Below are 13,578 nucleotides of genomic sequence, written 5' to 3' on the forward strand. Positions count from 1 at the left end.
GCTGGATCCAGGCGTTTTCCCAGAGCACAGAGGCGCTCTGAATCGATTCATGGATCGATCCAAAGCCTCCCCGATCGATTGGGAGTTTTCGAATCGATCGGGATCCGACCGTTGCGTCGTATTTGAGCTGCAGGCGTGCGATGGCTGAAAAAGAACTTCACCGATTCATCTCAGATCACTTCAGCGCTTCCACAGCTTCTCCAGTTCTTGAAGGTTCTTGGAGGTTTTCCAAGTCAAGAGGCGGATCAAAAGCAAGAAGAAGAAAGCTAGGGTTAGGGTTTTCATACTCATTGTAAGCTTTTGCTTGTATTTGTGTATCCTTTCCCTTTCTTCTTGTAGTGTGAACTTGTAGGGCTTCTCCGCCTTTGATAGTTACCATAAAGGAGTGTTATTCATAGTGGAGGGTGCGTGAGTAGGTGTGGATCCTTGGACTAGTCACCTCTTGTGAGGTGGATACCAAGTAAACCATCCTTGTTAGCGTTGTATGCTTTTGTTTCTTATATTTCCGCTGCATATCTCTGAAGAAATGAGCAACGCCGACGACGAGCACGCGAAGAGCTATTCCCCCCCCCCCCCCCCGTCTAACTACTTTTCGGTCCCAACAGTCATAGTCCCGAGGTGACTTTCGGATGAGAAACCGGAAGAAATCGCCGTCCACAAGCCCTTGGGTGAACGCGCTCATCATGGTCTCGGGTGAGACCAATGGGATGTCCATGGCCACCTGATTGAAGCGTTGGATGTACGCTCGGAGGTGTTGGAACCCTAAGGTTGTTTTGGTGTGATCAACAAGTTAAGTTAGGTCATGTGTGTTTTTAATCTTATGTTTAATTGTGCAGCAGCTTAGGAGCACAGGTAGTCGAGCGGAAGACGCGGCTAGCGAGAAGGACAGCATGCGGTGTGTCCGAGGGACGAGGCGCTGCGGAAGAGTACACCGACGGACGAGAAGGAAACGTGCTGTGGTTCCGAGGGACGAGAAGCCGGAGCGGAAGACTGCTCGGGGAGCAAGAGACGCAGCTAGTGAGAAGGTCTGCATGGGGTGCGACTGAAGGATGAAGACTGCGGATGACTACGCTTGTGGACGAGAAGGAAGCACGCGACGATTCCGAGGGACGAGAAGCTAGAGCGGAAGTCTGCTCGAGAAGACCGGAAGTTGGGTTCGGGTGAGCCCTATTCTGGATGCCTGAGATCACCCAAGTGAAAGGAACCGGAGTGGAAGACTCGGACCGAGGTAAGCAGACCCGGAGTAGAGGGCCCAGACCGAAAAAGTCAACTCCTGTTGACTTTGGGCTTCTGGGCGCTCGGAACAGTCCGGGGTGCCCGGAATAGTTCGGGGCACTCGGAACCCTTCTGGGTGCCTAGACCAAAATTATATCTCGATCTCGGTCAAACCGAGATCTGTGCGTTTGGGATAAATTTTTATCCCCCCAGGGCACCCGGAACACTTTGGGGCGCCCCAACCAAGGCTATAAATATAGCCTTGGTCCAGAAGCTTTAATTCAACTCAAGCAATTCATTTCCAACACTTATACGCTTCATTTCTAGATTAGCTTCGTTGTTTTTACGCTTCACTGCTGTAAGAGGCTTCTCCGTCTGAAGGAGTATTTAGTGCTACACTTTCCTTGGATTAACAATCTTTCCGGTTGTAACCAAGTAAAAATTCTCTTGCCTCTTCTTTCTGTTTATTGCCTTCATTTATTTTGCAAGTGTTAGTTTAAGAAAAGTTGAGAAGGGTTGTATGTTTTATTTTTGCAGGCTATTCAACCCCTCTTCTAGTCGGCTGTCGCGATCCAACAGGAGGGACTCTCTGGGACCTTGTTTCATGGAGAATGTAGCACCTGCTGCTAGCTAGCAAAATGATGCAGGAAGGTCGTTCGGAAGTCCTTGAAGCTTTGGATGGACCCATCTGGCAGCCTTTTAAACCATTGTTGTGTCGAGCCGGAGAGCATGGTGAGAAAGACTCGACACTTGGCTCCCTCTGTGTACTGATGAAGAGTAGCAGTGTTATCGAACTTACCAAGATGGTTGTTCAGCTCGGTTGACCCGTTATATTCTCCGATCGCCAAGGGAGTGTAGTGCATTGGCAGCGGATATTATAGGATTGCCTCGGAGAATTGGCGGTTGATTTGCCCGGCCGACGAATCAGCTTAGGCCGCCTTGCCTTGCCTTGCGTCCCGCACAGGTGCTTCATCTAAGGAAGAGTCCCTTCCTTAATTGGCTTGAGCAATCTCGAAGGGCGTTTGAAACAAGGCCCGGTGGAACAGAATAAGCGCAGGAGGAGCCTCCCCTTGAGTGTCGATCGACCCCTTATTCTGCCCGTAGATGGACACGGTCGGTCTTCATGGGCCGCTCGACCTCCTGAGGCTGATGTTGCTTATTGAGCCAGCCAATCGGCTAGCGCTCTTTGCTGCTGCCGCTCGACTAATTTTGCCGCTCGCGATTGTACAAGTGCGTCGAGCTCCTCTTGAGTGAGTGTCACCGTGTGAAGTCGTCCAGCTTCTTCCATCCTCTCAGCTCGGATACAGGTGTGTTCCCACAGACGACGCCAAATTTGATCTTGTTCGAGAGTCGAGGTGACGGACGCTGGGGATGTGGCGCTCCTGTTGACCGTGTGTGGACCTCCGACGAGACTAGCCTGCAAGCACAAAAGCGTCAGTGCGGAGCCAGGTAGTGGTTCTCCGGCGATGACCCTCTGACGCTCAAGTCAGATCTCCGGCGAAGCAGCAAGCAAGCAAGCAAAGAAATGAAAGTGATAGTGTAACCGTAGCTACAGTAGAATGAACATACCTCCGTCGAAGCCCTTGGGGTCCTTATATAGGGCTCCCAGGAGATACATGCACGCTCCTCAAATTATACCTTGAAAGGACGTGCCAGAAAAGTATGTCTGACGACATATCTCAACTGTAGTGTTTGAAACCACTTAATTAATTAATGGGATTTATTGGGTTAAATTATAATTTAATTATAATTTGAATTTATCTAATTAAGGAGATTTATTGGATTAATTGTAATTTAATTTTATTTTGAAGTTATTTAATTAAGGATATTTATTTGAGTAATTGAAATTTAATTAGAATTCATATTTTATTAAGAATTATAAATAGATTAGTTAGTTAGGATTAATCAAGTTAACCTTTAATTATGGAATTTAGATTAATCAAATTAAGAAAATAATAGGATACATTAAATCTAATATAGAATATATAATTAAACAAGAATACAAAAAAATACAAGACTAAAATTTTATATATGTAGCGTGTATTGTATATCTTCCTATTTTATTAAAAAAATTTCCCCTTTACTAACTAACTTTGGTGAAGCCTAAAATGAATTTACGTTAATATCCTTTTTTCTATTCACACTAAAATAATTCCAAGATTTATTAGTAATTCCAAGCGAAACAATCAGTAATCTAGAGTTCGAGACTCAACCTATTTTATTAAAAATCTCCCCCTTTACTAACTAACTTTGGTGAAGCCTAAAATGAACTTACGTTAATATCCTTTTTTCTATTCACACTAAAAATAATTCCAAGATTTGTTAGTAATTCCAAGCGAAACAATCAGTGATCTAGAGTTCGAGACTCAACTGCGGCGTCTCATCATAAATTTTCTCTGGTTGTTTTATGTAAAAAAAATATAGTTCTCTTTAATCCCACATCTTAGAATTGATAACACTATGATCAAAGAAGCTTTTATAAATATTTTAGACCGACAATGTTAAAAAATATACTTTTCTTAGTTTTTTTTACTAAGATAAGTATAATATTAAATTAAATTAATTTTTTCATAAGGAAGCCCGTTACAGTAGTTTGTTGCTGGGATTCTTTAGCGTTACCCTTGCATTATTAATTCTTGATTCTAAACGTAAGGGTGACACTCGAAAATCCAAATAATTCGGATTTTTAAAGACCTAAATAATTCAGATTTTCAAAAGTCAGATACTTTACCCTAATGACTCTACTTTAGTTATTTAATGCTAAAATGCTTTAATTAATATAATTTCATTATAAAAGGTTAATGTGATTTCAATATTATATTACACACGCGACGCGTGTGCACGATCACTAGTAGAAAGAAAGTATAAATAATATATATAATATAAACCCTATAATTTAAATAAGAATATATATATATATATATATATATATATATAAGATTAATATATTATGTAGGTAACGTGTAAGAAATATAGTGTAAATAATGATTAAGAAATTTTAATATATATATATATAGATAGATAGATAATTTCACGTTGAAGATATATCCAAATCTTCAATTAAAATCTCCTATATATATCTTAATATTTTCCTATTTCCATTATTTATACTATATACTTTATATTTCCTATATATATCCATGGTTATATAGATTTTTATATAGAAACTAAGTTATATATACATACATACATACATACATATATATATATATATATATATATATATATAATATTTAATGAAACATGTATATTTAGAAAACTATAATATTTAATTATTATGTATACGATATCAAATTAATGATTATTAAGAAACTATATATGAATTAAATATATTACCATGTATATGTGATATATACATCAATATTTATATATATGAAATTAGTATATGGAAATAAAAATCAAATTAATGACTTTGTATTAAGAAACTATAATATGAATTAAATATATTATCATATATATGTGATATATATATATATGAAATTAGTATATGGATATAAATATGTATAAAATTAATGCAATTAATGACTTAGCATATAAGTAGGAAGACAAGGTCCTAAGCTCTCACTTTTATTTAAACCTTACCCTCAAAAGCCTCACCTTGGATGTTGCCACCGACCCTAAGAAGGTTTCCTACCCCCTTTTTGTTTCTCCACCTATGCTAGAGTTTCAACGGAAGACAAGGATTTAGGAGCTAGATACTTAAAGGCATGTTCCCTACTTTGTTAATGCTTTAGTTGGTTTCTATAGTTTGTGTATTTCGGGGAGCATGGTTGGTGTTCTTGGTTGTTTTGGGGAGCATGATACTCACGCTTTAGGTTCTCTTCTTGTGCTCCAAATTGTTGTATGGACGATAAGTTTTGGATTTATTTAGGGATAGTGTCTTTGCTCTACAATTCCGTATAAGATGTGAAATTGATGTTTAGGCATAGGGATCAATCCAGGTAATTGCATCTCACAACCCACCTGGTTTTAATATGATATAGGGATGAGTTGATTCCTGCATGTTTAATTAGGGGTTAGGAGAAAATTGAGTGCTTTGATTTACTATGCTTTATTATGTTATTGGGAAAACCTAGGCATGCGTAGCTTCAAGTCCGTAGCTTTATGGTGATAATGATAAAATATATGTATGAGTAGTTTCGGATTCATTGCTTGATTATGTTGGTGGGAAAAAAATATGTACGGATGACTCAGGTTATAGACTTTGATGGGTCAGTTATGCTCCTTGGGAATGTAAGTAAGTGTGTTTGGATTTCAATATGATTATAATGCTCTACCGTAATACATACATGGTCATAATTTAATGTGTAATATGCTCCATGAATTTTGTGCAAGTATGGGTGTTATAAACTCAAAAACAATCATGGTTCGGATCTTTATGGATTAGGATGCTATGAAATTAATCCCTGGTTTTATTAACTGTGTAGTATAGGTTAGTTTCAGTTTTTATGGTTTAATATGTTACAGAACCTGCCACTACTTTGATAACTTAGCATGCTAATTTAATTTCATTTTGTGGTTTAAAATGCTATGAAGTCCGTCGTGTTGTTGATAACCTAGTATTTAGATTAGTTCGTTATTTAGGGGCATACATGTTATGGATTTTATGATAATTAATGATTATGCATGTTATGAATTTTACGATAAATAATTGTGCATGTTATGAATTTTGTGGTTTAAAATGCTATGAAGTCCGTCGTGTTGTTGATAACTTAGTATTTAGATTAGTTCGTTATTTAGGGGCATACATGTTATGGATTTTATGATAATTAATGATTATGCATGTTATGAATTTTACGATAAATAATTGTGCATGTTATGAATTTTATTATGGGTTGAGTTATGAACTGAGGATCTAAGCTCTGGGAGCTCACTAAATCTACGCGGTCGAGTGTAACTGGTGTCCTTAGCCCGGGAGCTCACCAAATCTATGTGGCAGAGTGTGACCGGTGTCCTTAGCCGGGAGCTCTCTAATCTTATGTGGTAGAGTGTGACCGGTGTCCTTAGCCCGGGAGCTCACCAAATCTACGTGGTTGAGTGTGACCGGTGCCCTTAGTCCGAGAGCTCACCAAATCTATATGGCCAAGTGTAACCAGTGTCCTTAGCTCGGGAGCTCACCAATCTTATTTGGTAGAGTGTGACCGGTGTCCTTAGCCCGGGAGCTCACCAAATCTATGTGGGCGAGTGTGACCGGTGTCCTTAGCCTGGGAGCTCTCCAATCTTATGTGGTAGAGTGTGGCCGGTGTCCTTAGCCCGGGAGCTTACCAAAATTCCATAAGGTGGAGTGTGACCAGTGTCCTTAGCCCGGGAGCTCACTAACTCTATGTGATTATGTTTATCTTCATACTTAGCTTATGTACACGATGATGCTTATGATTATGCTCATCCTTAGTATATACGTTTATGTCATGCATGTATGCTTATGCCTATGTTTATATATATGCTCATGAGTATGTATATCTCATGCTTAGTTATTTAAATGTTTATGCTTATGTTTTTGTTCATCTATAGTATGTACGTTTATGCCAGCTAGTATGCTTATGCCTATGTTTATATACATGCTCATGATTATATCTATTTCATGCTTAGTTTAATTACATGCTTATGCTTATGCTTCTGTTCATCCATAGTATGTACGTTTATGCTAGCTAGTATGCTTATGCCTATGTTTGTATACATGCTCCCGATTTTGTCTCTTTTATACTGAGCTTACGTACATGCTTAGGCTTATGTTTATGCTTGTATCCTAAGTAGACGTTTACGCTCATGTCCATGATGTGCCAGTAAGTAAGACCTAAGTTACCTTTGATGTGGTTTCTCTTGGTACACTAGATTATAGACGCTAACTAATGCATAACATTGTTTTGAACATGCTGAGTCTTTCGACTCATAGTTTATATCTTTTTTTTTCAGACAATGAGATGAATGAGATAAGAGACATTGACTAGTGAGCCAACTCAGAACAAGGGCAGTACAACCCGAAGACCTTCTAGATAAATTCCGCATGTATTTATGTTTTCTTTCAAATCGTCTATGTAATTTTATTTGAAGTAAGGAACCATTATGGAAGTATGAGAGTGACGCCGCAGGTTATGCATTATATATATGTTTTAAAAAAACTTGGGTCGTTACATCAAAAGCCCGAGCATATCCCTAGCGTGACAGTGGAAGCTTCCACTGTACGATTCTCTATCTGACCATGCCGCTAGCCGTGCTGCTTGTCGACGACACTGGTTCCTAGGAAGATATTCCCAGCAGCTCCCTTTGTCCGTTACTGATCCGAGTAGGAGAGTGTCGAGCGGGAGAGCCGCTCAGGCGATCCGTGTCTGTCAGATGTCTACTCTTCATAGGGGTCGAGTGGAAGAGCCACTCGGCTAACCGCCGATGTCCTAGCGCTGCCGTCTCTAGGATATGGCGGGAAGACTGCTTGACTGCTATTCGCCTGATCTGACCCCTGTTGCCGAACGAGAGAGTCGTGTCTCTACGTTGCAGGATCCGGGACCTGGTGAGAGTCCGAGCGGGACGGCCGCTCGGCACACGCTTCAGCGATGGACTTCTTTGAGCGTCAGAAGCTCGGTACCTAGCCGAGCCGTAGTGATGTTGGTCCGACAATTCCTGGATCATCGTCCAACCGGACACCCCACTCGTCCGGTCGGATCAAGTAACGGAGTCTCTACGCTTCGGTCAACCAGGACATCGACGGTTAGCCGAGTGGCTCTTCCACTCGACCCCCATGAAGAGTAGCCATCTAACGGGGCACGGATCGGCTGAGCGGCTCTCCCGCTCAACACTCTCCCGATCGGACGAGTAATGGATAAAGGGAGTAGTTGGGAATATCTTTCTAAGAACCAGTGTCGCCGACAGGTGGCACGACTGGCATCATGGTCAAACAAAGAATCGTACGGTGGAAGCTTCCACTATCACATCAGGGATATGTTCGGGCTGTTAAGGTATGACGTCAAACATACTTTTCTGACACGTCCTTTCAAGGTATGTTCTAAGGAGCGTGCACGCCTTGGGAAGCGTGCACGTGTCTCCTGGGAGCCCTATATAAAGACCCAGGGGCTTCGATGGAGGTATGTTCATTCTACTGTAGCTACGATTACGCTACTACTTTCATTTCTTTGTTTGCTTGCTTGCTGCTTCGCCGGAGATCTGACTTGAGCGTCGGAGGATCATCGCAGGGGAACCACTCCCTGGCTCGGCACTGACACTTTTATGCTTACAGGCTAGTCTCGTTGGAGGTCTACGCACGATCAACAAGAGTGCCACATCCCCAACGTCTGTCACCTCGACTCTCAAACAGGATCAGACACGAAGAATGACGAAGAACCACCACGTTTAACTCAAATCGCGATGGCTTAATCGATTGGCTTGCTCAGTTAATCGATTACCATGCCTAAAATTATGAACAGAATCATCTACAATTGATTGATTCAATTGATCAGTTGGCTCTAATCGATTCTGTTGGTTTGGTAATCGATTGGGACGACGAATCGAATGCGGGATCGATTTTAATCGATTAGGTCAATTGATTCAATGCTACCAATCGATTGTGTCAATCAATTAACAACTAAAATCGTGATAAATCAATTGAAATTGATTAGCTTAATTGATTGATATCATTAATCAATTAGGACAATCGATTAACAGCCTTAAATTAGTGACTGCGTCAATTTTCAATCGATTAAAATAGAGCATTGAGGCTGAATATAAAGTTATAGACAATACAACATATGAAATTATTTGGCTTCAATTACTTCTTTGTGAATATCATCTTACATAAAATGTTGCACAAAAAATTTGGTATAATAATATTGGAGTAGCATGTCTTACAGCAAATTCAATCTTTCATGTACGTACAAAACATGTGAAATTTGACTTCCATTTTGTTCGAGAACATGTGACAATTCAACAACTATCTTTCTCTTATATTTCTGGAGGGGATCAAATCATTAATATTTTTATTAAGCCATTATCTAGACAACGTTCAACAGTTTGGCAAGCAACGTAATATCAAAGACCACTTTGTCGGAGGGTAAATAACCGGATCAAACTGGATCAAATCAAATTAATATTCAGATTTAATAATTACTAGAATAATTTTGTTCTTTATTAATTAGTCAATTGACCAAATACTTGATATACATTGTATATATTGTACTATCCTCAGTAATAAAGATCAATTAACAAAAGCTAATTACTTATCCCCTTATCTTCTTTCTTCAAATATTGCTATGTATTTCTCTTTACACTTGGAGGCTCGCCTTAGTGTCATAATCGATGCAGTGCCTGAGCAAGGCAAAAAAATCGCTCTCTGGGAAATAAAGGAGTGGGGTTGCCCCATGTCGAGCATCGCTCACGTCGTCTTCTGCGCCGACATGGGGGTCGACATGCTTAGCGTTGACGATCAGCTGGTCAGGTGCCTCAGGCTATCTCCCTCTATCAATGGCCAAGTGGGTCATGTTGTACCACCTTGGGTGCTACGACGGTGGCACGGTTCTCCGTGCCACATAGGACATCACCAAGAACAACAAGGATGCTCGGGTGCTTACCGTGGACATGGAGCTTTGCACCCATCAGCTCGTTTCGGGGACGGTAAAAGAGATAAAAGAGAATTACTATAATTGACCAGATTAAATCACCAAATCAAATAAAATTAGTATTAGGATTATTTTAATAATTCTGTTATAATTATTAGAATAATTCTTAGAATAATTCTTAGAATAATTTTATTTTTTATTAATTGGTTAATTGACCAAGTACTTTTTAAACATTATATATTGTATTATCTTTAATACAAATATCAATGAACAATACGATTTATTATTGCTCTCATATTTTTATCTTCTTCTTATTCTTCTTCTAACATAGTATCAGAGACATCTCTTTTTCTTTTCGCTCACCTTTTTGAGGTGAAGATCTAATAAAAGACGAACCCTTGTTAATTAACCTCTTCTCTCTTCTCGATTTTTGCTATGTGTGTGCACCTATTATTGTGCATTGTTACCGTCTTTTAAATTCCTCTTCCAAAAATTTGCATTCGCTCACGGAGAATAGAAGTTTCTTTTTGCCATCTCCGACGTTCCTCCGACCTTCGGAGCCCTCCAGAGCTCTCCGTCGTCGCAACCCATGCTCCTCCTTGCTTCGCTGGCCTCTTCCGCAGTAGCGAGCTTCGTTGCCGAGGTTGTTCCCACGTTGTCGACGAGTAGCGATTTTAGCTTCTCCTTGTCTCCATCCCTGCTGTCGGACTTTAGCGATCTTGTTGTTGCCGTTTGGTTTTCTGCCACTGCTAGCCACAGAAGCATCTCTTTCGTAATTCGCAAAAGCCAACATCATCTACAGGACAAGTTATTTTACTTTAAATGTCAGATACTTAACGACATCAAGGAGGCCAAAACCAAAATTCAGACGGATGTCAAATTTGTCACATCGTTAGTCATACTAGAAATCTATGCCCAAAAAGATTTGATTGGCCATATACTCGGGGGAAATGCTAAATTTATCTCAGAAATAGATATTTTGATATTCAATATCCTAATTGATTTGACTTGAATTTCATCGGTGGTTCTATAACTTCAAGACAACCATCTGTTTCATAAGTTTATCCTAAAGTCCTCTCATCCGTGTCTACTCGTGGTAAAACCCCAGAGTTTTTATTTATTGATTGGTATATTGACACTGGAGTAACTTATCATGCCACATCAGATTATAATATTCTTACAGACAATGTCATATTATGACTCAGATATAGTTCAAGTAGGTGATGGTTTAAGTTTGCAAATTACTAATCTTGGAAACATATATATTTATTTATCTAATCGTACTTTTCACATGCACAATGTCTTTCATGTTCTATCTATCACTAAAAATTTACTCTCTATACGTCAGTTTTGTCTTGATAAAAATGTCATTTTTTGAGTTTCATCATAATCATTATCTTATAAAAGATAAAGGAACAAATACTATTATGTTTGATGGGAGAATCAAAAATGACCTCTACTATCTTCAAAGTTCTTCAATCAAAGCTTTTTTTGGTGAACTCACAAATAAACCAGCTTGTCACGCTCGACTTGGTCATCCTTCTCTTCTCATTGTTCAGTCAATCATCAATAGGAATAGGTATGATTTACCTACTTCATTTACCTCCTCTCCATCTCATTCATGTAGGGCATGTATAGAATCTAAAATGGGCGCTGGGGGCGAGCGTATTCGCCTTTTGCCACAATGTATAGAATCTAAAAGTCATAAGCTACCTTTCTCTTCATCTGATCATGTTTCTAATTTTCCACTTGAAATAATTCATTCAGATGTTTGGAGCTCTGCACCTATTTTATCTAACCAAAGTTTCTAATATTATGTTACTTTTATTGATTATTTTAGTAAATATATTTCGTTTTATCCTATGAGAAAAAAATCTGATTTATTAGATATATTCTGTAATTTTCAAAATCAAATTGAATGATATTTTAATCGTAAAATACTCTCTTTTCATTCTGATTGGGGAAGTGAATATCAAACTCTCCATCGTCATCTTGTCTCTTGTGGGATTAATCATCGAGTCTCTTGTCCTCACACTCCAGAACAAAATAGCTCCGTTGAGAGAAAACATAAATATATAGTTGAAATTGCCTTAACTCTTCTTCATCATGTCTCATTTCCGCATAAATTTTGGGATGAAGCTGTTAACACTGTCGTATATCTCATAAATCAACTTCCTACTTCATTGCTCAATCATAAGTGCCCTTTTGAAAAATTTTATAATCAAACTCCTGATTACACTTTTATTCGAATTTTTGGTTGCGCATGTTATCCATAGTTACTCCCCTACTCTAAACACAAACTTGACTCTCGTTCACTACAATGTGTTTTCCTTGGTTATAGTAATTTGCACTATGGTTATGTTGGTGCAATATCCCCTGGGTCAGGTTGACCAGGTTGGCTAAGCTTGAGTTGGCTCAAGCTTGAGTTTTGATATTTAGGTTTCGATGTTTAACAATACATGGAGATTACAGATGCAATCGTCCGATTGGGGAGATTGTTGATACAATTCCCCTCTGGTCAATGACTGACTAGTTAGATGTGAAGAAGAGTCAAGTAGGTCAAGGTTGACTGGATACTTGACTGGGAAAGTCATAACTAGATGTTAGGCAAGGAAAAATCCTGGTGAGTGAAGCCAGTGTTGGTTGCTACTCGGAAAACCTAGAGGTTCCACTGTACAAAAATTTTGTACAAAGGTCTGAACCTTTTCCTAGCTACCATGTGTTCTTTTAAATTAAATTTTGGATCGCCTGCGGAACTTAACACGTTTGATCCAAAACTTAATCTATTCGTTCTTTTAGGTTTTGACTTGGGTCTCCTGCGGAACTTAACACGTTCGACCCAAATCACCTTAAGTTATTAATTCCATTAAATATTAATTTCCATAATTGGTTCCCAGTACTGACGTGGCGAGGCACATGGCCTTCTTGGATATGGGAGCAACCACCACCGACTAGACAAAACCTTTTATGGAAAGCTAATATTTAATTTCCTAAAATAACTTTAGGTTAACCGAAAAGAACAATCAAATCACAAGGGAAAGAAAAACAAAAGAACACTATATCGAAAACAAATTCGAAACTCTAGAATCGTATGCCTCTTGTATTTAGTATTATTTCCAAAAATAACTAGTATGATGCGGAAACAAAAATTACTAGTTATACCTTTTAGAAAGACCTCTTGATCTTCTACCGTATTCCTCTTCTAACCTCGGATGTTGTGTGGGCAACGATCTTCCGAGATGAGAACCACCAAGCACCTTCTTCTTCCTTACAAGTTTCGGCCATCAAAACTTCTCCTAGGATGAAGAGGTTCGGCCACCACCACCATGCTCCAAGAGATGCTAGAAAAGAGGCTTCTTTTCTCTCCTTCTTCTCCTTCTTAGATCCGGCCAGCAAAGCTATCTCCACCATGAGAAGGTTTCGGCCACACAAAGGAGAGGAGAGGAAAGAAAGGGTCGGCCACACCCAAGGAGAAAAGAGAGGAAAAATAGAATAGAGTCGTTCACCCATGAAGGCACCTCTACCCCCTCTTTTATAATCCTTGGTCTTGGCAAATAAGGAAATTTAAATAAAAACTTCCTTAATTCTTTTGCCATGAAAAGGAAAATTTATTTAATTAAAAATAAATTTTCTCTTCTCAATTTACAATGGCCGACCATTATACAAATCTCCAAGCAAATAAAATTTTAAACACAAATTAGAACTTCCTTATTTGCTTCCGGAAATTTATAAAATTTTTCTAATAATTTTATCCCTTCATGATTAGTTAATAAAAAGGAAATTTTATAAATTAAAATATTTCTGTTAAACATGTGGATAA

Source organism: Zingiber officinale, chromosome 6A (genome assembly GCF_018446385.1).
Source record: "Zingiber officinale cultivar Zhangliang chromosome 6A, Zo_v1.1, whole genome shotgun sequence".
NCBI classification, from domain to species: domain Eukaryota; kingdom Viridiplantae; phylum Streptophyta; class Magnoliopsida; order Zingiberales; family Zingiberaceae; genus Zingiber; species Zingiber officinale.